The 26,053-nt window shown below is 42.8% G+C and overlaps 1 protein-coding gene across 1 annotated transcript in view; it reads left to right on the forward strand.

The window, feature by feature from the left end:
• The window catches only part of WDHD1 (WD repeat and HMG-box DNA binding protein 1), a 192,105-nt gene that overhangs the window by 99,233 nt on the left and 66,819 nt on the right, over positions 1 to 26,053 (forward strand).

Genomic DNA, 26,053 nt, shown 5'->3' on the forward strand with positions numbered 1-26,053 from the left:
GTTCGAGGAGACCTCAAGGGCCATCCAGTCAACCCCAATTCTGCCATGCAGGAAGACCCAAACAAAGCACCCCCAGCAAATGGCCATCCAGCCTCTGTTTAAAAACCTCCAAAGAAGGAGACTCCATCACCCTCCATGGAAGCACGATCCACTGTTGAACAGCTCTTGCCATCAGGAAGTTCTTCCTAACGTTGAGGTGGAATCTCTTTTCCTGCAGTTTGCATCCACTGCTCCGGGTCCTAGATCCGGGACCAACAGAATACAGAAAACAAGTTTTCTCCATCCTCAGTATGACATCCCTTGAAATATTCAAGCATGGCTGTCTGCCTTCTGTCATCAGTTTATCACACAAGCCCCATTCTCACCCCTTCTCACCTTGATCCCACCAATAAAGGGAACCAGATATATACTGGTTTAAGAGCATTCTGTCTTGCACATTTCCACAAAAGAGTGTGGAAATGCTATTTTCCACATTCATCCCTAACCCTGCTTTCCTGCCCTATGACTTACTCAGCATGCATTTCTGAGGTGTTTTTTGTTGTTGTTGTTTTAATTAAGGCAATGTGTTTTAGCTCCATGTTGTTAAAGCAAACCTTGCCATTGACAGGGAAAACCCGTCAACAGGCTCCCAAATGCCCTGCTCTTGCATTAGTCCTCAGGTGTGATACATTCCTCCAGCAGCAGCAAAAGGTACTGTATACTAATACAATTTAAAAAAAGAAAAAGAAAATACAAGGTTTTAAAAAAGGAAGGAAAATAGCTTGCTTGGGAATAGTGAGGGGGAGCAGGACAAAGGAAGAAGAGGAGACACTGACACGGCATCACTGCCCAATACTGGAACTGCTGCTGGAGGAACGTATCGCACCTGAGGACAAGATCAGGGCATTTGGGAGCTTGTTGACAGGTTTTCCCTGTCAATGGCAAGGTGTGCTTTAACAACATGGGGCTAAAACACACTGCAGAAATGATGCAGTTTGACATCTGTTCAACTGCCCTGGCTCAGTGCTATGGAATTCTGGGAACTGTAGTTTTGTGGTGCATTTCGCCTTCTCTGTCAGAGAGCTCTGGGGTGACAACAAACTATAATTCCCAGAATACCATCACATTGAGCCATGGCAGTTAAAGTGGTGTCAAATTGCATTATGTCTGCAGTGCAGATGCACTCAGGAAACCTCTTCTGAAGGGGAATAAAGTCACTTGTATTGAGTTTGTGTTCACATTATATTATTGAAGTATTTTTGCATTTTATAGTATAGTCTGTTTTTGATTATATGTGTTTGATGTTCCACCCTTTGGTGGAAAGGGCATTATAAATAAACATTGTTATTATTGTTGTTGTTGGTCTTAGTCCATTCACACTTAATGCAGAGATGGATTTGAGCCATCTCACTCCCAAGCTGTATCTATATTGCAGCATTAATGCAGTTTTACAGTGCTTTAATTGCCATGACCCAATGCTATGGAATTAGGATGTGTACTTTTGTGAGATATTTAGCCTTCTCTGTCAGAGAGCTCTGGGGCCCCAATAAACTACAAATCCCAGGATTCCATAGGATGTAGCCATGAAAGTTAAAGTGGTGTTAAACTGTGTTAATTGTGCAGTGTGCCAGCAGCTCCTCTGAAGCCTAATGGGGAAGACCCAAGGGCAGAACAGCAACTCATGATGAGGCGCAAGCATCCTTTTTTCACAGTGGGCTCATGGGAAGCTTTCATTCTTTAATCATGGAGGTCTATAAAATATATGTGCTGGTTTAATAGGAGTTCGGCACTCTAAATCTAAAAATGACCTCAGATTTGCTCCATCGTGTAGTTTTTTCACAACTTGTGTTGACATTCTCTAGCATGAAATATGCTATTGAATGAAATGATCCTGGAAAGAGAAAGAAAGCGGTTAAAGTCTTCTTTTAGGCTTTTCCCAAGGCACTTCAATTTGCTAATATGAAACACAAAAATTCGTTTAAAAGCACTAAAAGAAATTGCGCTGGAATATCAGCATCTGCACTTAAAGCTGAGCACCAACCGAATTGAAATAATTGAATTTGGGAAAGAACTAGGTGTGGTATGACAGTTGTAATTCCCCCCCCCCTTTAAATTCAGCACCCCAAAATACATGAAAAACAGGTACAATATTGGGGAAAAAAGTGTTTTCATTACTGACCTGTGTCATTTTAGGAATGACCGAGTTAATTTTCTGAAATTCGGACAACATCTGAGCTGAGTGTTGTGTGTTGTGTGTGTGTTTCTGTAAAACTAAAGTTGGAGTACAGGAAATAACCTAATCCAATTTTGTTTCCAACTGCGAAAAACAATTGGATTAGCCGGTGGGCTGCCATCCTTTCTGTCATTTTTGGTCTGCTGAAACAAGAGGGGTGTAAAAAGAATCTCCTGCAACCCAGGCTGCTGGGTTGATCAGAAGAATACATTAAGAGAAGATCAAACAAGGGTAATAAATCTCCTGCTGCAGCCCCCTCATTATGCTAGATAATTTGAAACTGCCTCTTGGGCATTAAACAGTTCATTATTTTTTTGTGGGGGAGGGAGGGAGCAGAATGAAGGAAGCAAACATGAGTTGGGGAAAGGAGAGTGGGCCTTTTAATTGATATTTTAAAGCCTGGCAAATTGATGCAACATGCTGCCGCTGAGTTTGGAGAAACAACCACCACAAAGTGAGTTGGCTTCCCAGGCAGTGGCCGAAGCATATTACGGATGCGAAAGAACATTCACAAATTCATGCCTTTCATGAGAGAGAATGGCTCGGCCAACCCTGAAAAAATAGTATGAGGTTTAAAAATTATTTTTGCTTTGTGGTAAGCCAGCAAACAATAACCAATAATCTTTGTTGTTGTTCTCTGCTTGCAAGTCATTTCTGACTGCTGGCGACCCAAAGGTCATGGGGTTTTCTTGGCAAGATTAGTTTAGAGGAGGGTTGCCACTGCCTTCCCCTGAGGCTGAGAGTGTGTGACCTGCCCAAGGTCACCAAATGGGTTTCATGGTTGAGCTAGGAATCGATTCTGGTCTTCAGAGCCATAGTGCAATGCTCAAACCACTACGTCACATGGCCCCCCAATAACCTACAACACTGGAAAAACATAACAGGCAACAAAAGAAACAAGAAAAAATATTTGCAGGGTTACTTCACTATATTCAGAGGACAGATCATTATAGTTAAGCAAATCCCTTCTTTTTCAGATCTAGTTTGTTCTTTGGGGATGCCTCTATCTACACTGTAGAAATAATACCATTTGACACCACTTGAATTGCTGCAGCTCCATCCTATCGAATCCTGGGACTTATAGTTTTGCAAGCTCTTTAACCTTCTCTGCCAAAGAGTGCTGGCGCCTTGCAAAACTACAAAGCTCAGACTTCTGTAGGATGGAACCATGGCAGTTAAAATGGTGTCAAGCTGCATTATTTCTGCAGTGTAGACGCACTCTAGATCTTGTTCTCAATATAGATAAATCTTTTTTTAAAAAAAAAGGCCTTGCCAAAGTGCTATAATTTCTTTAGTGTGAAAAGGTCTCAGGATTCTGTTCTCATTGTGTCCGGAAGAAAAAGAGTGAATGAGGGCAAAGGAGCCTACCTGCTCATGTTCCCCAACTCCTGGTACTAAGAAGTGTACTACCTCTAATTTTGTAGGCAATACATAGCCATCATGACTAGCAGCATGAGGTTTGCAAAGGTCATCAAATCAAACCCCTTGCCAAGCAGGAATACAAAACCAAAGCATTCAAGAAGGATGTTGAAAAGCTGGAGCATGTCCAGAGGAGGGTGACCAAAATGGTGAAGGATCTGGAAACCATAGAGCCATATGAGGAGAGACTTAGGGAGATTGGTGTGTTTAGCCTGGATAAGAGAAGTTTAAGAGGTGATAGGATAGCTATGTTTGAATATTTGAAGCGGTTTCATATTGAAGATGGAGCAGGCATGTTTTCTGCTGCTCCAGAGAATAGGACACGGAGCAACAGATGCAAACTACAGGAAAAGAGATTTCACCATTAGGAAGAACTTGCTAACAGTAAGAGCTGTTTGACAATGGAAGATGCTGCCCCAAAGTATAGTGGAATCTTCTTCTTTGGGATTTTTTAAACAGGGGCTGGATGGCCATTTGCGAGGACTACTTTGATTATCTTTTCCCGCATGGCAAAAGAGGGATGGACATTTGGACTGGATGACCCTTAGCATCTGTTCCAGTTCTATGATCTCCAAAGATGAAAAGTCCACCACCTTGTAAGGCAATCTCTTCTACTGTTGAAAAGCTCTTACAGTAAAAAAGGTCTTAATGTTTATGCGAGAGCCAGCATGGTTTAAGCATTGGGCTAGGACTTTGCAGACCAGGGTTCAATTCCCATGTGGCCATGAAACCCACTGGGTGACCCTGGGCAAGTTACACTTTCTCAGCATCACATGAAGGCAATGGCAAACTTCCTCTGAACTAATCTTGCCAAGAAAACCCTGTGATTGGTTTACCTTAGGGTTGCCATAATTCGGAAATGACTTGAAGGTGCACAACACACACACACACACACACACACAATACTTAGGTGGAATCTCTTTACTTGCAATTTGAAACCATTGGTTCATGTTTTAGTCTCTGGAGCAGCAGAAAACAATCTGACTCCATCTTCTACATAACATTCCTCCCGTTATTTAAAGATGGCTATCATGTCACCTCTCAGTCTTGTATTCTCCAAGCTAAACATATCCAACTCCTTAAGGCATTCCTTGTAAGGGCTGGCTTCCAAATATTTTAAAAAGCTATCCAAATTGGTGGCCAACACTATTCCATTGGCAATGAATGCCATCATTTTGCTAAGCATTATGTAAAGAAGTACTTTCTTTTGTCTGCTTTGTCTCTCTTATCACTGAGCTTAACTGGATGACATAGAATTCAAGTAATATATATATGTGTGTGTGTGTGTGTGTGTGTGTGTGTGTGTGTGTGTGTGTGTTCCTCTGGGTAAAGGAAAAGGATTATTTATTAAGAAGTATTAAGCTAAAAGAATAAGAGTATTATTTATTAATAAGAGCCAGGGCTCTATTTGCTATTTGTCACAGTATTTATGTATTTTAAAATTTATTTAGAGTAGATAATTAATAAACCTCCTTTCAAGACAAGGCTTCCTGCTGCCCAGCATACAGACTTAAAATAACAAATACAATAAAACTTCTAAAAACAATAAAAGCCACAGAGCAGGAGCATAAAATCAATGAAATCCACTGGAGGCATAAAAATAACACTGAAAACAGCAATAAAACCTATTGAAATGCCTCAGCAAATAAGAAATAACTCACTAAAACTACATCACAGTTGGTGTCATAAATAACTTGGTGAGGAATGCAGCTAGAATAAGAACAAATGGTCCAGAAGTAAAAAAAAAAAGGCCAGAATTGAAGGGTGCATCTACACTGGAGAAATAATGCAGTTTGACACCACTTTAACTGCCATGGCTTCATCCTACAGAATCCTGGGATTTGTAGTTTTGTAAGGCGCCAGTACTTTATGGCAGAGAAGGCTAAAGACCTTGCAAAACTATAAACCCCAAGTTTCCATAGGCTGGAGCTACAGCACTTATAGTGGGGTTAAACTGTATTGTGAAGTCGAAGGCTTTCATGGCCAGCATCCATAGTTTTTTGTGGGTTTTTTGGGCTATGTGACCACGTTCTAGAAGAGTTTCTTCCTGATGAAGGTGCTGTAATGGTTTCAGTGTTGGGCTATGAATCTGCAGACCAGGGTTCGAGTCCCTGTTTGACTATGGGAAACTCTTGGGTGGCCTTGGGCAAATCACACTCCCTCAGTCTCAGAAAAAGTGAAACTGCATTATTTCTACAGTATACACAGGGGTATTGTAAAATTTCAATTATCACCTTTACGAAAATTTGACAGAAAGTTTATTTTGATTTGTAGTTGTGTCTCCCCCAGACGAGTCTGTGAGGGTGGTGGGATGGAGAGAGCACCTTCCCTCAAAGGTCATAAGGCCCAGTCAGGCTCCTACGGGAAGATATAGGCTTTCAGATAGTCTCTCTCTCCTTCCCTAACATATATCACAGGGGTCTTGCAAGAAGTAGTGGGCTGGATGAGGGAAAACAGACTCAGTTTGAATCCAGAGAAAACGGAAGTACTCGTGATAGGTTCCCTGGGCCCGGGGATGGAAATTTGTCCACCTGTCCTGAATGGGGTCACGCTCCCCTTGAAGGACTCCGCAGTCTGGGGGTGCTCCTGGACTTGTCGCTCCACCTTACATCTCAGGTGGATGCGACAGTCAGGAGCACTTGTTATCAGCTTCGGCTGATACGCCAGCTGCGACCCTACCTGGGCCGGGGGGACCTTGAAACGGTGGTACATGCTCTGGTAACCTCTCGGTTGGATTTCTGTAACGCGCTGTACATGGGGCAACCCTTGTACCACTCCCGGAAGCTTCAATTAGTGCAGAACATGGCAGCTAGACTGGTCACTGGATGCCCCAGGACCAGCCATATAACACCTATTCTACAAGATCTACATTGGCTGCCCATTCGCTTCCGGGCGCAATACAAGGTGTTGGTTATCACCTATAAAGCCCTAAATGGCTTGGGCCCAGGGTACCTGGAGGACCGCCTCTCCCCATACAGTCCGCCCTGCACTCTTAGGTCGGCCGGGAAGCAATTGTTGAGGGTTCCAGATACGAAATATTCTGCGACTGCACAAAGGGCATTTTTCAGCTCGGCCCTGCAGTTCTGGAACTCTCTTCCCGGTGAGCTCCGCTCGGTTACCTCCCTTGACTTATTTAAGAAGAGGTTAAAAACCTTCCTCTTCCAACAGGCTTTCCCCCAGACAATGTAATACCTGCTCTCTTCCCGTTGCATCATTGCACCTGCACTTTATGCTAGCTATTAGAGAGAGAGAGAAAGGAACTGAACCCTTCCCACAAGGCATCTGACTCCATCTTGGCCTGTGAGGGGGAGAGAGGGTGGGCCAATGCCATCAGGCCTATCCTTAAGATACAGAGCCCTCCATCTGTCCATCTGCCATGGTCCAGGCCTCAGAGGGAGAGAAGAATGCTGGACCTGATCCCCTTCCCCTCAACCATTCCCTTCTCCTTTTGTGTCGTGTCTTCTTAGATTGTAAACATGAAGGCAGGGAACCGTCTAATTAAATGATTTTATGAACAGTGCTGTGTAAATTTACAGCGCTACATAAATAAAGCTTAATAATAATAATATTGTTGTGATTTTAATCTGTAAGCTTTTTATCTTGTTTTTAATCAGTATTATTGTATTGTTCGGGTTTTTTATGGATACTGTTTGCAAAATTGTACATTTGTTGTACTTCTGTGTAACCCGCTTTGATCTGCAAAAGAAAAGCGGGCAATAAATAAACAGTTTATTATTTATTTATGATTTAATAAAGTTTAATGACACTAGTGCAAGTTTGTGGTGGTTGCTGCAAGTTTGTTGAACCAGTCATGGCAACCCTGTGGATGAGACACCTCCAAGGCCCCCTGTCCTCATCTGCTCTGCTCAAGTCCTGAAAATTCAGGGCTGTGACCTCCCTGATCAAGTCTATCCATCTGGTGTGTGGTCTTCCTCTATTTCTGTGGCCTTCAACCTTTCCTAGCATTACGCTCATCCCTCCACATTCGTTGGGGTTAGGAGCACAGGACCCCTGTGACTGTGGAAAAACCTCAAATAACAAAAACGCTATGTTTTTATCAGAGAGAACACCTCTGTAGGAATCTCGAGGTCCTCCAGTGCAACTCTGTGGTCAACACCTGCCAGACATTGACCATAGAATTGCACTGGAAAACCTACAAATGCCAAGAAAAGTGTTCTCTCTAGGAATCTCTGGGTCCTTCAATACAATGTTTGGTTAAAGTTGACCATAGAGTTGTGCTGGAGGACCTAGGTATTCCTAGAGAGAACATATTACTAAAATCCGCAAATAATCAAATCTGCAAAAGTCAAAGCCGCAAACATGTGGGGATGAGTGTATTGTCTTTTCGAGTTAGTCATGCCTCTCATGATGTGCCCCCAAATGCAACAGCCTCTGTTGCATCATCATCTTGGCTTCCAGGGAGAGTTCAGGTTTGATCTGTTCAAGGACCATTTGTTTGCCTTTTTGGCCATCCATGGTATTCTCAGCACTCTTCTCCAGCACAACGTCTCAAATGAGTTGATTTTCTTCCTGTCCACTTTTTTTCACTGTCCAGCTTTCACATCCGTACATAGAGATGGGGAATTTAATAGCTTGGACAATTCTAACTTTAGTGCTCATTTGTATATCTTTACATTTTAGGATCTTCTTTCGTTGCTGCCCTTCCCTTTGCTAGTCTTCTTCCAATTTGTAGACTGTAGACTCCGTTCTGATCAATGTTTGATCCAAGGGATGGGAAACCTTTAACTATTTTGATTTCCTCATTATCTAGGTTGAATTTATGTGGTCATTATTTTTGTTTTCTTTATGTTCAGCAACAATCCTGCCTTTATATTTTCTTCCTGGACTTTCCTTAGTAATTGTTCAAAGTCCATGACATTTTCTGCTAATAGTATGTTGCCATCACATATCTTAGATTATTGATGTTCCTTCCTCCTATCTTTGCTCCTCCTCCTCCTGAGTCTAGCCTTGCTCTTCGTATGATATTTTGAAGTTGGACAAATAGGATCCAGCCTTGCCTGACCCCTTTCTCAATTGGGAACTATATTCTCCATATTCTGTTCTTACAGTTGTCTCTTGTCTTAAGTTCAGATTTCTCATCAGGACTATCAAACGTAGTGGCACTCCTATGTCTTGAAGGGTGTTCAATAGCTTTTCATGATGTATGCAGTCAAAGACCTTGCTATCAACTATAAAACACATGCTGATGATAATGCAAGTGGAGTGTCCTAAAGGAAGAATGGGATTTTTAAAAAAGATAAATATGGTAATTTTTAAAGCCATTATATACTGTATTTAAACAGATGGATTACAGTAAATCATTAAAGGTTGCCACAGTTTTGCAACAGGATCTCTTCAAGGTCTCTCATTCAAAGGGAAGGGTGAAAGTCAAAGCCGACTCCACAGCACATAACAGCAACAAATTCTCAAAGCATAAAAATCTCTCCTGGGATATTGCAGATGGTTTGAAGGACAACACCCTTCATCCTGAGTGTTACTGGGATGGTAGAAGTTGCAGCTGAACATATCTGGGAGACATCTTCACGTTTAGTGAATTTAAATGAAAGTACTCCCATTTAACCCAGTGAAAGCACTGACTTTTAACCTCCCATTGGTAATCCATGTAGGTGTGATCATACTTGCTGGGTCACCCTGCTGTCAGAAATTACATATTTCTCCCTGGTCCCCTCCTAACGTAACTAATTTAAAGAAAACCTTGAATGCAGTAGAAGTCATTTATTCGTTTTATATATTTGAAAGGTGAAAGAGCCCACTGGTTTCATGGGTAATTTTGCTCCATTGAATCAATGTTCAAGTTCCTTATTGGATTTTTATTACAGCTAGAATTGACAGAGAAAATGACTAGGATAGACTTAAAAATGGGAAGGAAATGTAGGTTCATAATAAATAGGTCATCAAGGGTCTCCTGTTTCATAGGAAGGAAGCTGTCTTTGTATTACGCCAGCTATAAAAAATGATTAAAACTGGAGCGAGACAGGAAACTGATAATTTGATTTATTGCCTTAATGGCTACAATTCATGAATAAATAATAGGACGGGTTATGTTATCTCTTGTAAAATAAAAAAAGAAGAGGGGGGAGATCTGAGCAGATGCCATTTTCCTAAAGAATGGCAACGCAAATGACATCCCGAGTCCAGTTTGCCACATTTTGTAGGTTTAAAAAGGTTACGGGAATAGCTTGTTTCTCATTATTTAGTGGTTTGTGTCTCCATTTTATTTCCAAGAGTCCAAACAGCTTAACTAAAAGCCATTCACCTCCCATTAGCATTACATCCAGGAAAGAACGTGGAATTGATCACCAGGCCATCAATAAACCTGGCCAAAGGGATGACTAAAAGCTTCCTTGAGCCTCCTTCCGATCCTCCTCGCCCTCCACCCTTTGGGCACATTTTGTCAAAACGGAGTCACTCCCACCCTCTCTTCCCATTTTTAATTATTTAAGAGCCTGTCAGCTTTACAATATGGGCATGTATGAATCCATCAGACAAGGATGACTTCCTTGAGCTCAAAAGAAGGGCAGTTTGCTTAAAAGAGGAACGTCATAGATTTGGTTTGAGAAGCAATCTCTGAAATGTTCTCTCTGTTAGATAGGGGCACCAGCTATCCTTTTGTTAGAGCTTATGAAATAATAATAATAATAATAATAATAATAATAATAATAATAATGAATTTCTTACTCATCTCTCCCGAAGGCCCGAGGCAGGGTACAACATAGGTTAAAATACATAAAACCATTTAAACACATTAAAACACATAAACATAGGACACATTACAACCATCCAGCATAAAACTAAAATATCCCAATTTAAAATTCACTGTTTAAAATTGGCTGGGTAGGCCTGATGGAGGAGACAGTTCTTTATTATGTTTTAACACTCAGACAGCATATTTACACTATCAAATTTCTCCCGGCAGGTCGTTTCACAGTCTAGGGCTGGCTGATTAAAATGTCCTCTGGATGACAATTACTAGTCTGATTCTGACCTGTTGAAGTAAGAGGCTGTACAGACTGGTGATAAATACCAGCCTGGGGGCAGAGTGGGGTGTGTGGCATCCACCGCCATCAAACCTCCATCACACCACCATCACACCATGCGCCTGACCACATGGCGGGTGGCATCATGAGACTCCTCTGGCACTGTGTCCAGATGATGCAGTGCCAAAGGAGCACTGAAACGCCACAGCACTGGCAGCTATGGCACCCTTTCCATGGCGCAAAAAGGAGCTGCTTTGTGGGTCCTTTTTGCACCATGGAAAGACCAAATCAGAGTCACAACGTGCAGTTGCTGCGGCCCCAATCCGGCTTGGAAAGGAGGGCCATCCCGCTGCCCCTTAGGGGCTGTCTGTACAACCCCTGGTTGTCCCCCAGAGGACCTGAATGTATGAAGCAGTTGATATTGGGGGAGGCAATTCCATAAGTAACTTGGACCCAAACCACTTTGGGCTTTAAAGGTAATAACCAAGACTCTGTACTTTGCCCAGAAACTAACTGGAGTGGAGTGGTTTCAATACTGATGTGATGTACTCATTCCTAGATGTATCAGTGACCAATCTGGTTGCAGCATTTTGAACTAACTGAAGTTTCCAAACTTGGTACAGAGTTAGTTCAATGCAGAGCCCATTGCAAAAGTCAAGCCCTGACATTACCAGCATGTGCACTACCATCTGTAGGTTTTCCAATTCTAGGAAGAGGCTCAGTTGGCGTATCAACTAACACCGATAGGGTTGCCCTAGGATTGCCATAAATTGAAAACGACTTGAAGGCACACAACAACAACAGAATCTGGATGCTGAAGCTATTCTGTCCAAGCACCTTGGATAGCTCCTTTGCTTTTCAATGGGTCAATGTACACAAAGTTTGTTTCATGCACAAAAACATATAGACCACAAATTGAAAATGAATCAACAGTGTGATGCAGCAGATAAAAAAAAAATGCCAATGCAATTCTAGGCTGCAGAAATAGGAATAGAGTGTCTAGATCAAGGGAAGTAATAGTACTACTCTATTCTGCTTTGGTCAGGCCCCACCTGGAATAATCCTGTGTCCAATTCTGGGCACCACAAGTCAAAAAGGATATTGAGAATATGGAGTGTATCCAGAGGAAAGTGACCAAAATGGTGAAAGGTCTGGAAACCACGAAACCCTATGAGGAGCAGCTTAGGGAGTGGGATATGTTTAGCTTGGACAAGAGAAGGTTAAGAGGTGACATAAGAGCCCTGTTTAAATATGTGAAGGGCTGTCATATTGAGGATGGAGGAAGGAGGAAGGAGGACGGAGCAAGCTTATTTTCTGTTGCTGCAAAGACTATGGGAAATGAATGCAAACTACAGGAAAAGCGATTCCATTTAACATTAAGAAGAACTTCTTGACAATAAGAGCTGTTCAACAGTGGAACACACTCCCTCGGAGAGTGCTGGAGTCTCCTCCCTTAGAACTTTTTAAACAGAAGCTGGATGGTCATCTATCTGGGGTGCTTTGATACTGTGTTCCTGCATGGAAGGGAGTTGGATTGGATGGTCCTTGGGGTACCTTCCAGTTCTATGATTCTATATCATAAGACCCCATGCTTCTTTAGACTTATCAGGCAGTCACTGGAAAAGATTCTCCTCCATGAATCAGTTAAATTCCCTCTCAAAGCAAGAGTCCAGAAGCAGCACACCTGGAAGGAAGAAAGAGAAAGGAAAAGGAAAGGAAGGGTGGTCGAGCAAGAGGATCACCATCTGTCATCTCAAATGGCTTGCTTCAGATCAAATCCCCAAAGGCAGTCCAAAACAGGTGTGCAGAGACTGAAAGACTCTAGGTAGAGGGGTTAAAAAGAGACCAAAAGGCTTGCTAAGTCAGGAGAGCAAGGCAGAAAGAATGTAGCTCCCTGGCAGATATTGTGTGCAGTTGGTGCATTCTTGTGTGTTTATGTTCTTTCAAGTTGCCTGTCTACTTATGGCAACCCCATGAATATTGTAGGGTTTTCTTAGACAAGGAATATGCAGAGGTGGTTATGCCTATTCCTTTCTCTGAAATACAGTTGGCCCTCCACATTTGCGGTTTTGACTTTTGCGGATTTGATTATTTGCAGTTTTGATTAATATATTCTCTATAGGAACCTCTAGGTCCTCCCACACAACTCTGCTGTAATTTGACCATAGAATTGTGCTGGAGAACCTAGAAGTTCCTAGAGAAAACACTTCTCTGGGCATTTATGGGTCCTCCAGCATGATTCTGTGATCAGCTTCCGGCAGATCTTGATCACAAAGTTGCACTGGAGGGCCTGGAGATTCCTAGAGAGGTGTTTTCTTAACTAAAAGGAATAGTATTTTTTTTATTTGTGGTTTTTCCACATTCACAGGGGTCCTTAATGCTTAACCCCAGTAATAATAATAATAATAATAATAATAATAATAATAATAATAAGATTTATTTATAGACCGCTATTCCGCGATGATCATAGCGGTGTACAGTAAAAATTGTAATACAATACAACATACAGTTAAAGGAGGGAGAAGTCTTGTCCTTCAGGCAGTCCCTGATGTTGCTGGGTCTGCCTGATCGCTCCCTCTGAGGCCGAGATGACAGTTGAGGAGGGAGGGGCTTCTTCCTTCAGGCAGTCCCTGATGTTGCTGGGTCTGCCTGATAAATATGTAAATATGTAAATGTAATACAGTAAATATGGAGGGGCCACTGTACAGCCTGCAGCATCTGGTATTTATTGGCAACCTCATCATTCTTACAAAGACAAAAATCTGCAACGAGGAAAAGGTGGTTTAGGCGGGGACAGGTAAGAGCAAGTGCCAAACACTGGGGAGAGGAATGGAGGAATATCAAGAGAAGTTAAACCCCCAAAAGTCCAGTTATATAATTTGATTGCATAGGGTTGCCATAAATTGAAGATGACATGACACCAAATAAGAACACATGCATGTCATGTATGAAGCCATAGATTCAATCCTTGGTGTTTAGTTTGCACCAAGAAGATATCAAGAAGGTGGTATAAATAGCTCTGATGTCATGGCAGCTCTGGGTTTTATTCTGATTTTGAAAGCAGTTATCCAGAGTTCTGAGCCAATTTGGGGGATAGGTTTCAGCACCTTGGATAACTCTTTTAATGTCTGCATTAAGCTCCATAGCAGTTTCATCACTCCATTGACATGGAAGCCACCAGCTACCAATGCTTCATATCCGAGAGGCAGCACATCTGTCTCTGCATACCAGTCCTGGTCGACACTAAGGGAACAGAGCAGTGGGCTAACTAGGCCAAGACTTTGAGGGAGTTACTTTTTGGGACTACAGCTTCCAGAATCTCCCATAGCAATTCTGGTTGGGCAATTCTGAAATGTGTAGTTCACAAAGTAAGTTTCCTAAAATTTGGTTAAGGTCAGTGGCATCACTTAGAGGTTTCGAGGTGTGTGGCCCACACCAGAAGAGAGGTGACATATGGTCAGGCCCTCTTCCAGCTGCAATCCTCGTGGCTTTGTAGTGGCAGTGAAGGAGAGAGCGGAGTGAGCCTCTTCGGGCTTTGTTGCAGTGGCTGAGACCTCCTCACAAGGAGACCTCTACTGCTATGGTGAGGGAGAAGGCCAAGTACACCCTTTTGGCCACTGCCACCCCCCAGCAGCACCCCTTGCACTGGGTGCCATCAGGGCTGGGGATGCCACTGGTTCGGATTTTCATAGAATCATAGAATCATAGAATCGTAGAGTTGGAAGAGACCACTAGGGCCATCCAGTCCAACCCCCTGCCATGCAGGAAATCCAAATCAAAGCATCCCTGACAGATGGCCATCCAGCCTCTGTTTAAAGACCTCCAAGGAAGGAGACTCTATCACCCTCCGAGGAAGGAGTGCATTCCACTGTCGAACAGCCCTTACTGTCAGGAAGTTCCTCCTAATGTTCAGGTGGAATCTCTTTTCCTGTAGCTTGCATCCATTGTTCCGGGTCCTGTTCTCTGGAGCAGCAGAAAACAAGCTTGCTCCCTCTTCAATATGACATCCTTTCAAATATTTAAACAGGGCTATCATATCACCTCTTAACCTTCTTTTCTCCAGGCTAAACATCCCCAGCTCCCTAAGTCGTTCCTCATAGGGCATGGTTTCCAGACCCTTCACCATTTTTGTCGCCCTCCTTTGGACACATGGCTCCAGTTTCTCAATGTCCTTTCTGAATTGTGGCGCCCAGAACTGGACACAATATTCTAGGTGGGGCCTGACCAGAGCAGAATACAGTGGCACTATTACTTCTCTTGATCTAGACACTATACTTCTATTGATGCAGCCTAAAATAGCATTGGCCTTTTTAGCTGCCGCATCACACTGTTGACTCATGTTCAACTTGTGGTCTACTTGGACTCCCAGATCCCTTTCACACGTAGTTTCATTCAGCCAGGTGTCACCCATCCTATATCTGTGCATTTTATTTTTCCGCCCTAAGTGCAATACCTTACATTTCTCCGTGTTGAATTTCATTTTGTTAGCTTTGGCCCAGCTTTCTAGTCTATTCAGGTCATTTTGAATCTTGATCCTGTCCTCTGGGGTATTAGCTATTCCCCCTAATTTTTACATGTTCCGTTTCAAACTTAGCTCAGTTGAAAGTTCCTTAGTCATCCATCCTGGTTTCTTGAGACACCTCCCATTTTTCTTTCTCACTGGAACTGTTTGAAATTGTGCCTTCAGTATCTCTCTTTTGAGAAACTCCCATCCATCCTGAACTCCTTTATCTTTTAGTATTTCTGACCATGGAATCACCCTCAATACTTCTCTAAGTTTACTGAAATTCGCTCTCCTAAAGTCTAGGATGCGTGTCTGACTATGCCTGGCTTCTCCTTTCCACTGTATTACAAACTCCAGGAGAACATGGTCACTTCCACCTAATGATCCCACCACTTGCACCCCATTAAGCAAGTCATCCTTGTTGGTTAGGATCAGATCCAAAATAGCTGACCCCCTTGTTGCCTCTTCCACCTTTTGGACCATGAAATTGTCTTCCAGGCAAGTGAGGAATTTGCTAGGCCTTGAGGATTTTGCTGAGTTTGACTTCCAGCAAATATCAGGATAGTTGAAGACGCCCATCACTATTACATCTCTCTTTTCTGACTGTGTGGTCATCTGTTCTAGAAAGATATCATCCAATTCCTCCGTCTGACTTGGGGGTCTGTAGTAGACTCCCACCGTAACATCCTTGTTGTTTCCCTCCCCTTTGATTCTTATCCAGATGCTCTCCACCTGGCTTCCATGATTGATGTCCAGGATCTCTTCACTGGTGTAAATATCTCTGACATATAGTGCTATTCCTCCTTCTTTCCTGTTTGGCCTATTTCTCTTTAAAAGGTTATACCCCTCTATTTCCACATTCCAATCATGAGACTCATCCCACCAGGTTTCAGTGAGGCCTATTATATCGTATTTGCTTTGTTGTACTAGGAGTTCGAGTTCATCTTGCTTATTTCCCATGCTCTGTGCATTAGTGTAGAGACATCGCAGACCATGGTTCCCTTTTACTTGCTGCCTGTGCAAGTTTTTTTGCCTCCCACTGTTGGGTCCTTGCACTTTTTTTCTTGTTTCCTCTATGTCAGTTTGACTATTTTCGCCATCCCTTTCGCCTTCCTTAATATTGTCTCCCTTCCCCTCGGAACTCAGTTTAAAGCTCTCCTGATCAAGTTCTTGAGACTGTTGGCAAAAACATTTCTTCCAACTGGCGTGAGATGCAACCCGTCTGTTACAAGAAGTCCCTCCTCATGGAACCGCAGCCCATGATTGAAGAATCCAAATCCTTCTTGGCGGCACCATCTGCGAAGCCAGTTGTTCACATCCGCTATTTTCCTCTCCCTTCCTGGACCGTGCCCTTCAACTGGCAGAAGAGACGAGATGACAACCTGTACATCCATTCCTTTCAGCTTCCTAACAAGTGCCTCATAATCCCTTTTGATGTCCTGAAGGCTGTGCCTTGCAGTATCATTAGTTCCCACGTGGACCAAAAGGAAGGGGTATTTGTCAGTAGGCTTGACCAGTCTTGTCAGTCTCTCTGTCACATCATGGATCTTTGCACCTGGAAGACAACACACCTCTTAAGACATCTTGTCAGGCCTACAAATCACTGCTTCTGTACCCCTCAGCAAGGAGTCCCCCACTACGACCACACGCCTCCTCCGAGGCTTAGCAGCGACTGTTCCCTTGGGTGGGACTCTCAGGCTCCCCTGCTCCGTCCCTGAAGTCTGTCCATGCTGCTCTTCTTCATCCTCCTTGATAAGGGAAAGAGCTTCGAATTGATTCTCTAGCTGCAAGCTCCCAGAACAATTCCTTCTTGGCTTACTTCTCTTTGTGACATTCCTCCAGCTGTCTGCCTCCTCTGTTTGGCAAGTGACCTCTTTTGGTCTGATCCATCCTGGTTCAACTTTAGTGCTGGGAGAAAAATCTGCCTCAAGCCCTGAATTCCCCTCACTAGAATAATAGAATCAAAGGTGATTATCAGATGGGGGGGGGACTGGGAGTAAAAGGCACACTCCTGACACAGTAACATGATCATGCTGAAGACTTTTAGACACATTGTGCTTATCCAGGACTTAACCCATTAAGATCCAGGAATGCTCCAGCAACAAACCATTCATGGGGAAATCCTGGGAATGGTTTGTTGCCAGAGCATTCCTGGATCTTCATGGGTTAAGTCCTGGATAAGTGCAATGTCATCTGAAAATCTTCAGTGCAGTAGTGCGACTTTGCCGTGAGTATGCCTTTTTCTTCCATAATTTTTCCCTGCCTGATAATCTCCATAGTGTTGGAAGAGAGAACAAAGGCCATCCAGTCTGATCCCTTGATATGCTGGAACACACAATCCAGACACTTCAGACAGATGGCCATCACACCTCTGTTTAAAGACCTCCAAAGAAGGAGACTCCACCACACTTCAAGGAAGGCTGTTCCGCTTTCAAACAGCTCTTACTGTCAGGAAGTTCTTCCTAGTGTTGAGGTGGCATCTCTTTTCCTCTAACTCGCATCTATTGTTCCGTGTCTTATTCTCTGCAGTAGCAGAAAACAAGCTTGCTCCATCCTCAATATGACACCCCTTCAAATACTTACAGGGCTATCATATCACCCCTTAACCTTCTCTTCTCCAGGCTAGACATACCCAGCTCCGAAGTCTCTCCTCATAGGGCATGGTTTTCAGACCTTCATCGTTTTGTTTGCCTATCTGTGCTCTCTATACAGCAGCGGCTGCCTTCCCACCACTTTACGTCACTCAGTACTGCCACTGAGGTCACAACTAGGTGCCCAGCCATGTTAGCAACACTGGGCACCTCATTCTGACCAGAGAGTGACTTATGCCTACAGTGACAGTACCTGGCAGCTTGAAGGGGACTTGTGGGAAAGTAGATTGCAGAGAGAGCCGAAAACTTGGAGTAAAAGATGAGGTTTTAAAATTCAGGTTAAGGAGAGGAAATGCCAAATTGGGTATGGATGTTGTGAAGTGTTTGGGACTGCATTGTGTAAACAGGATGCAGTAAGCCTGTTAGGAAATTGAAGTAAATAAGCCACATAGGCAAGCCCTAAATTAAATATACTTACTTAAGTAGCTGTTCTCGAATCTTGGCCGTAGGATCTCAGGTAGCTACCCAGAACTGAGTCAAACTATTTTGGAAGAGTTGTAGCTCAATGTAATTTCCAGTTAGCCTTATAAAATTTCTTGTGTGCATTACAGACTGGGTAGAAATTAGTAAGTTAAAGGAAATGAAAGATATGGCAATATAAATCTTCCCTGTAGTCTCATTCACATTACAAAAAAAATCGGTTCTGAAACCGATTCAATCACGTGAAGTTCCTACTCACCCCGAATCTCACACAAGCGAATCCGGGGCTTGCACACCCGTTCCGTGTTAAATGGCCCCTAGCGCGGGTCTTTTGAAATCGGCGCAAATACCGTTTCTTTTTAAAAACCCCGGTTCCTGGGAATGAGAACTTGGCCTTGATCACGATCGAGGCAAATTGAGGGAGAGATTTTAGGTCAGAGGGTGGGCAAAGGGCAAGGCATTTCCTCCCCTCATCGGAGGGGAGGGGGAGGAGGAAAGAGCCCTGGGCAGAAGGGAGCAAGGGAAGGCATTCTTTAGGAGCCTCTTTTCCCTGCATCCCCTGCCCAAAGCCCTCTGTCGCTGGGCATTCCTTCCCTTGCAAGAGGAAAAAATCAGGTCATGAATGGAGCTCATGTCGGGCAACCCCCCCCCCCTTTTCAAATGCAAACAATTTCTATTCCAGAATGTATGTTTCATTTTTTAACCATTTTTTTTGAGCGCACATGCGCATGGTTTCTATTCCAGAGGCAGATGGAGCCAGGCTTGCACTTGCTTTCTGCAGAGGGAGAAGCTACAAATGTTGCAAACAATCAATGTTACATTTTTACCAATTTTTTTTGAGCAAATATGCGAATGATTTGTCTTCTTGAGCAGATACAGCAAGGGAAGCAAAGGGAAAGCTAATGTTGCTTTTAAAAGCATTAAAAAAATGCATGGCAATCCCATCCTTTGCCTGGGACAGGGGAAGATCTGACCCAAAAGCCCACAGGTTTATTAAAAAAGAGAGAGAGAGAGGCATCTCTCTCCCTGCTTCAGCTGCTGAAACCCCTGTGCCTGGCTCTTTAAAAAGGGAGGACACTTCCCCCGATGCCCTGCAAACGTCACCATGACGATAGCTTGATTGGCAGCGGCCAATCTACAGAATGCATTCGATTTCTGTCAAAATGCACTCGATTTCAATTTGTAGTGGGCACTTGCTAACGGAGCGATTCGGGGGAGGGGCATCCGGATCATCCCAGTTCCCTCCATGTCTTTTACCCCAGTATGAATGGGGCCTTAAATATTAAAGGTACTTTGGTGGAAATATCATGGCCAGTTGGTTCTTTCATTTGCCGTTCCTGTTCTGAAAACTGTTACTGCTGCCTGGAACAATGATTAGCTCTAATGATCATTAGGCATTAGTGACCTGTTTTCCAGCTCTGCATAGTAATTAAAATAAAATGATCTTACTAGATGATGGCAATTATGTGTGGTGGCAGTAAGCCCATTGATATTCTGCTCATTTTGCATCACTGACCAACGGAATGGTTCAGCTGTTCATAACTTGCCAGGCTGAAAATCAGCAGCCTTATTTTGCCTGCTGAATTCTCTACTTAAATTCTAAGGTAGAAGGTCATAGGAAAAGAGAGAGAGACTGCATTAGAGGTGGACTGACTTGGTCAAGGTAGCCATGGTTGCTCTCTGTTTGCAAGGCCTGAGCAGGGCAGTTGACAACTGGGGAATGTGGAGGTCTCTCATTCATAAAGTTGGCATAAGCTGAAGTAATCTCGGCAACAAATAACAACAACAAAATTATTTGCCTTCCAAGAGTCTAACAATGCCTAAATTACAAGAAGTAAATACAGTTGGTCCTTAGTATCTCCTGGGCTTTGCTTTCAGGTTCCCTTGTGGATAGCAAAATCCATGGGTGCCCAAGTCCCATTAAATACAACGGCCTGGTAAAATGGTATCATTTTACATAAAATAGGAAAGTCAAGGTTTGCTTTTTGGTATATATATTTTCAAATATTTTCAAACTGTGGGTGGTTGTTTTTATGGATAAGAAATCTGTATATAGAGAGGGCCAACTGTGGTTCCCAGTGTTTTGCTCCTCTCAAATTCTTTGTGATATTTGTATAGTTATGCTGCTCCTTGCTTTAAAAATGTGCTTATTTTTGTCTCTGCCATTTCTCTTAATTGCAGCAAGAGAGCAAATTTATGTAATCCCGTATGGGTTTCTCTCACTTGTTTTGCACGTGGCTCTTGTTGGCACATAAACTTGCTCAAACGGAAACCGTCTCTTAACAGTAATTGGGATGAAGTATGACTTGTTTTTGGAAAATCCTCTCGTGTGAATGAGCATCTCTGGCATTCCTTGTCTGCGCAAAGTGCCTTGATTTTCCTCCTCCAGAACTAGAATAGTCTGGTTTTGCTCTAGCAATGGAATGGGCTATTCTTCAAGGGTGCATCTACATCATAGAACCAATGCAGTTTGACACCAATTTAAGTGCTGTAGCACCTATGGAATCCTGGGATTTGAAGTTTTTCAAGGCTTTTAGCCTTCTCTGCCAGATAGCTGGTGCCTCACAAAACTACAAATCCCGAGATTCTGTAGGATGGAGCCATGCCAGTTAAAATGGTGACAAACTCCATTATTTCTAAGTGTAGATGCACCCCAAGAAGCAAAATGAAGACCTGAGCTTTCCTTTCTAAAGTATGAAAGATAATCCAATTAAATCACAGGGATTAACAGAAGTAAATTACAAATATATTAGGAAAATTACTTTTAGTAAATTTCAAATATGTTTGGAAAATTACTTTTTTGGATTACAATCCCTGGAATCCTCATCTTAAAGTAATGTAAAAAAATATTTCCCCCCCAAACCCTAGCAAGTAATCACATTTCCCCCAGTTCTTCTGCAACTATTCTTCCATTATGGATTTTTAATACATACATACATATACATATATATAGTTCAATCAGATTGTTTTCCCTGCATGATTCTAGGGCATTCATCTTTGCAGTGGAATTAGAGAGGATAATATCTATTATTTATCTACAGTATTATAATGCATTAGAGATCTGGCCAAGTGCTAGTTAGGGGTTCATAATATGACAAAGGGGATCCTAACCCAAAGGGACTGGGAGTGTTGCCAGGACTCATGGCACTAGCTGAAAATTCAGGGAATGGCTGTGCTTCTCCAGATGGGGAAACAATTCAAAGAGTGAACAACACTGGAGGAAAACTCATTTTTCTGTACAGGCATTTATTTCCACCCATTTCTAGCTGGCACTGGGGGGGTCTCTGGCTGAGCATGGAATTTCTCTTCCTGTAGTTTGAATCTATTGCTCCAGGTCCTATTCTCTAGAGCAGCAGAAAACAAGCTTGCTCCCTCCTCAATGTGACATCCCTTCAAATACTTAAAAAGGGCTACCATATCACCTCTTCACCTTCTCTTCTCCAGGCTAAACATCCCCAGCTCCCTATGTCGCTCCTCAGAGGGCTTGGTGGTTTCCAGACTAAGTTGGCAGCCACAACAACTCCAGAAAATAATTTTCTGTCCCTGAGGCCTTGATGGTTGGGAGGAAAGGCTGCATGGTGTGCCAAAAATAACAAAATCCAGAAGTGTCTGGAAGTTCACTTCTGGCACTGAAAATGTTTGTTTTCCCCCCAAAGGATTAACTGATGCAGGAGAAGGACTGCAATATATTTAAAGATGAATTGCCATTCTTCTGGGCTCCCTTTTTCTTTTTGGCTAGAAAAAGAGCAATGCATGGAGTCTGAAGGCATTGAGAAGTGTAATTTGCTCACCCTAGCTTTACTTGTTGTTTGTTATGACTGTACAGAGCTGGGAAGAGGGCAGAAAAGGAGTGGGCAACCACTATTTTTACCAACACAACTGCTGACCTTGTCCACGGAGATGAGAAAGCATGACTGAGAAACTGTCGGTGTCGGTTGCTGTTGTGGAAACAGATTTTCCAGTAAAGAACGTCACATTAAAAAAACATAAATATTGTAGCAAGTTGTAAGACTATCCCCTGACCTTCCCCCTTGAACCAAACAATCCTGTTTTTCTTCTGCTACTGAAAGTAAAGATAGCCATTTTATTTGGAAATGCCGTTCTTAGTACAGACCCAATCCAGATAATATTTGTTGCAGAATCATTGCATTCTGGTGTTTGATTTCCTATCTTTTTAAAGACACAATTTGCTAGATATTTTTTCGGGATGAAATTACTAAAATTTCATAAAATTCAGCTCAAGGGTTGAATTAAATGTCTGAGATGATCTTGTTACCCAAGATTGCTGGGGTCCGGGGAAGACACACACAACCTAATCTAGTTTTAGGGGAATTAGACTATTAGCAAAAAGGACAGATATAATTTGACCAGAGCAACAGCGGTCTTGGGATCAGCCCAGCTATACCAAGTCCGAATCACAAAGAACTCCAGAGGTGGGTTGTCAAATGGGATTTGTAGTTTATTAAGTCGTAAAGCAACACGAAATCCAAGGTGGGAGAGGTGGATATTGGTAAGGCTTTGCTAATGGTAATACTCGCCTGATGTGGATCTTGAGTCCAATCAATGAATGTCTGGGGTGGGCAAAGCTCAATAGCCGCTGTGGAACTGGGAGTTAGCTGGTGTGTTGAAGGGCTTAGCTTAGTAAATGGACAGAGTGTCTGCCCAAATTGTGTCTTGGAGACAGAAACCAAGGCTTGAAAGGATTAAATCGCTTTAGAATGTTTCCCAGAAAGAGAAAGAATGGTCCAAAACTGGAGTGAATGCAATGGTTAATGGATGCAAATACCTCAGACAAAAGGGTTTAGCTCTCTAGTCCTTTGTCTGACTGTGCTCCCAATCCCATTCCCTAGCCATGATCCTTTCCCCCTTTCCAGGCACAAATGGATTATGCTGGAGATTCCACTGATTTCCTGCATAAGCTGGGCTCCCTACAACCTCTTCTTTGCTAGATCCTACCTGCAGAAATCCCAAACCTGCCATGGATTTGGGGCGTCTGCAGCAGGGTCATGCTCGGGTCACCCACACCAATTTTATTAATTTAATATCTATTTGGGAAGGGTGAATGGGGCTAAACTTTGTGATAACATTCCTTATTTAAGATATGGGGGAAACCCTTCAAGAGATGGAAAACCATCAAATGTTAGGATTATGGAGAAATTATGGCACCCTTATGAAGGATGTACTGACTGGGAAAGTTGACCTGGCTTTATCCTTGTTCAGTTTTTATTGTATCATTGTAGCATGACTTGAAATGGCCATGCCTATAAAGCAACAGGTGGGGGGGGGGGGGGGGAAGAGCTGGTTAGCACAGCAATGGGGAAATAACATGGTGATGGATGTGGTGAAGCGTTTGAATGAAAGAGATATGACTGAGAGGAAAACTGAAGAAATTCTAGGAGCTTGTATTTTAAAATTATTGTGATTCAAAATCTATTGCTTGGTCTGTGTGTAAAGATAATGGAACTCCATGGCAACATAGACATCTTTCATCAAACATCTTCCCACAAATATCACACTAATATACCGAATAGGATGAACCTTGTGAATCTGCCAAAACAATACATGTGAGTCTTTGAAAAGTGCAAGGAGTATTACACAGTTGTTGTTGTTAGCTGCCTTCAAGTTGGCCGACTCATGGTGACCCTGTGGATGAGACATCTCCGATCCCCCTATCCTCCACTGCACTCCCTAAGTCCTGAAGATTCATGCCCTTGACTTCCCTACTTGACTCTGGCCATCTGGTGGGTGGTCTTCCTTTCTTTCTACCACCCTCCACCTTCTCATATCTGGGATCAAACATTGAACAGAGAGGGGACTGCAGTCAAGGGATCATAAGAACACTAAGAATGGGGAGGGCAGCTATGAAAGAACTAGAAAAGATCCTAAAATGTAAAGATATACAACTGAGAACTAAAGTTAGAATTGTACAAGCCATTGTATTCCCTATCACCATGTATGGATGTGAGAACTGGACAGAAAAGAAAGCAGAAAGAAAGAAAATCAGTTTGCTTGAGATGTGGTGCTAGAGAAGAGTGCTAAGGTTCCTGTGGATGGCCAAAAAGGCAAACAAATAGGTCCTTGAACAGGTCAGGCCAGAAGTCTCCCTGGAAGCTAAGGTGCAGGACAGACCATCCAAAAAGGACGGTTTCCCGGCACCCAGCTTTGGCCCATGAGAAAGCCGCAGCCTCCAGACTGCAAGACTTCCCCACGGACCAAAAAGAACCCACAAAAAGCAGGTTCTTCTTGCGGCGCCATTATGATGCCGGTGTCACAATGGCACCGCAATGTGCGGATGCTAGGTGTTCGTTGCGTAATGATGTCAGCGTCCATCTGTACAGGGCGCTGCCATTTTGACGCCCTCGTCACGTGCGAGGGGTGTCTAGAAGCGCCGTCCCTTGCATGTGACAAGGGCGCCCTATCGTGCCCGTCTGGACAGGGCCTAAGTTGGCAAAGCTGAGGCTGTCGTATCATGAGAAGGCACAATTCACTGGAGAAAACCATAGTGCTAAAAAAGGTGGAGGGAAGTAGAAAGAGAGGAGAGCCACATGCCAGATGGATGGACTCTGTTGAAGAGGTCATGGATATGAATTTGCAGGAGCTGAGCAGAGCAGTAGAGGACAAGGATCTTGGAGATGTCTTACTCACAGAGTTGCTATGGGTCAACACCGACTCAAGGGCAATTAACAAATACAAAAACTCTTATACGCAGAGGATGAAAGCTGAGCTCTAGGTATGAGGTTTCTAAGGACAGTGGCACGGCCTTTTATGCAAAGCCATTTGGTATTCAGAGCAAATATTATAGTGCTTTTGACTAGAAAGATGACAACAGTGCCTTTGTCTAATACAAGGTTTCTTCTTTCTCATTGCAAGTGAATATGGGGGCAGTTTTCAGTTTCCATTTTCAACACAACAGTAAAGAAGAAGCAGGTGCAGACAGAAAACAATTTGGAGAGAAAGAATAACTGCAGCGTCTTGACAAAATCAAATCAAAAAGACGTTACAGAAAGACTTATATATTGCCTTCATAACTTCTCAAGGTGAAGAGAGATTTTAAAAAGATGAGATTCAGTCATTTAAAAAAAACATGGAAGGGAGAAATGTAAGTGTTATATATACTACTAGCTGAGTAAGATTGGGAAAAAACACTTCTTATTACTTGTTTATAAATAGGCAGGTTTATGAATTAAAATATATATGAATAAAACAGTGACTGAAATGAACTGACTGATGGGGAAGAAATAACAACAAAAATGCACTGAGGATTGATAGCTCATCTGTTCATAAATTTCTGTGCACAAAGAACAGTGACTGATAAAAAGGACCTATGTTCTACCAACCTATTCAGTGAGACCTCAGAAATTGTAAAGCAATTTTAAAATAGTAACAGATAAAAAAAAACTTAATAATCTACTTTTCGTCCTGAGGGAGCACAGTGCTGTCCTTGCAAGGACAAAGTGCATATGTAGTTCAATTTATGTAGTTCAATTCTATACCTCCCTTTCTGCCATCCCACAAGAGGAGAGTGTCTTTTCTTATAACCTTCATGTGAAAAATACAGCTGTCTCTGTACGAACATAAGAAGAGCTCTGAAGCTAAATCAGACCAAATGCCTACTTACTCCAACATCATGTTCACAGAGTTGCCCATGGGAAACACTCCCAACAGGACATAAATCCAACTGTACCCTCTTTCTCACTTTTCCAGCAACTGACAGAATTCAAAGATATAGCTGTGTTCGTCTGTAAAACCAGTATAGCGAAAGATCTTGTAGAAACTTTGAGACTAACTGAAAGAAAATGGCAGAATGAGCTTTCAGACTTAAGTCTACTTCCTCAGATGCATTTGGATG

The sequence above is a fragment of the Sceloporus undulatus genome, chromosome 1, assembly GCF_019175285.1.
Source record: "Sceloporus undulatus isolate JIND9_A2432 ecotype Alabama chromosome 1, SceUnd_v1.1, whole genome shotgun sequence".
NCBI lineage: Eukaryota > Metazoa > Chordata > Lepidosauria > Squamata > Phrynosomatidae > Sceloporus > Sceloporus undulatus.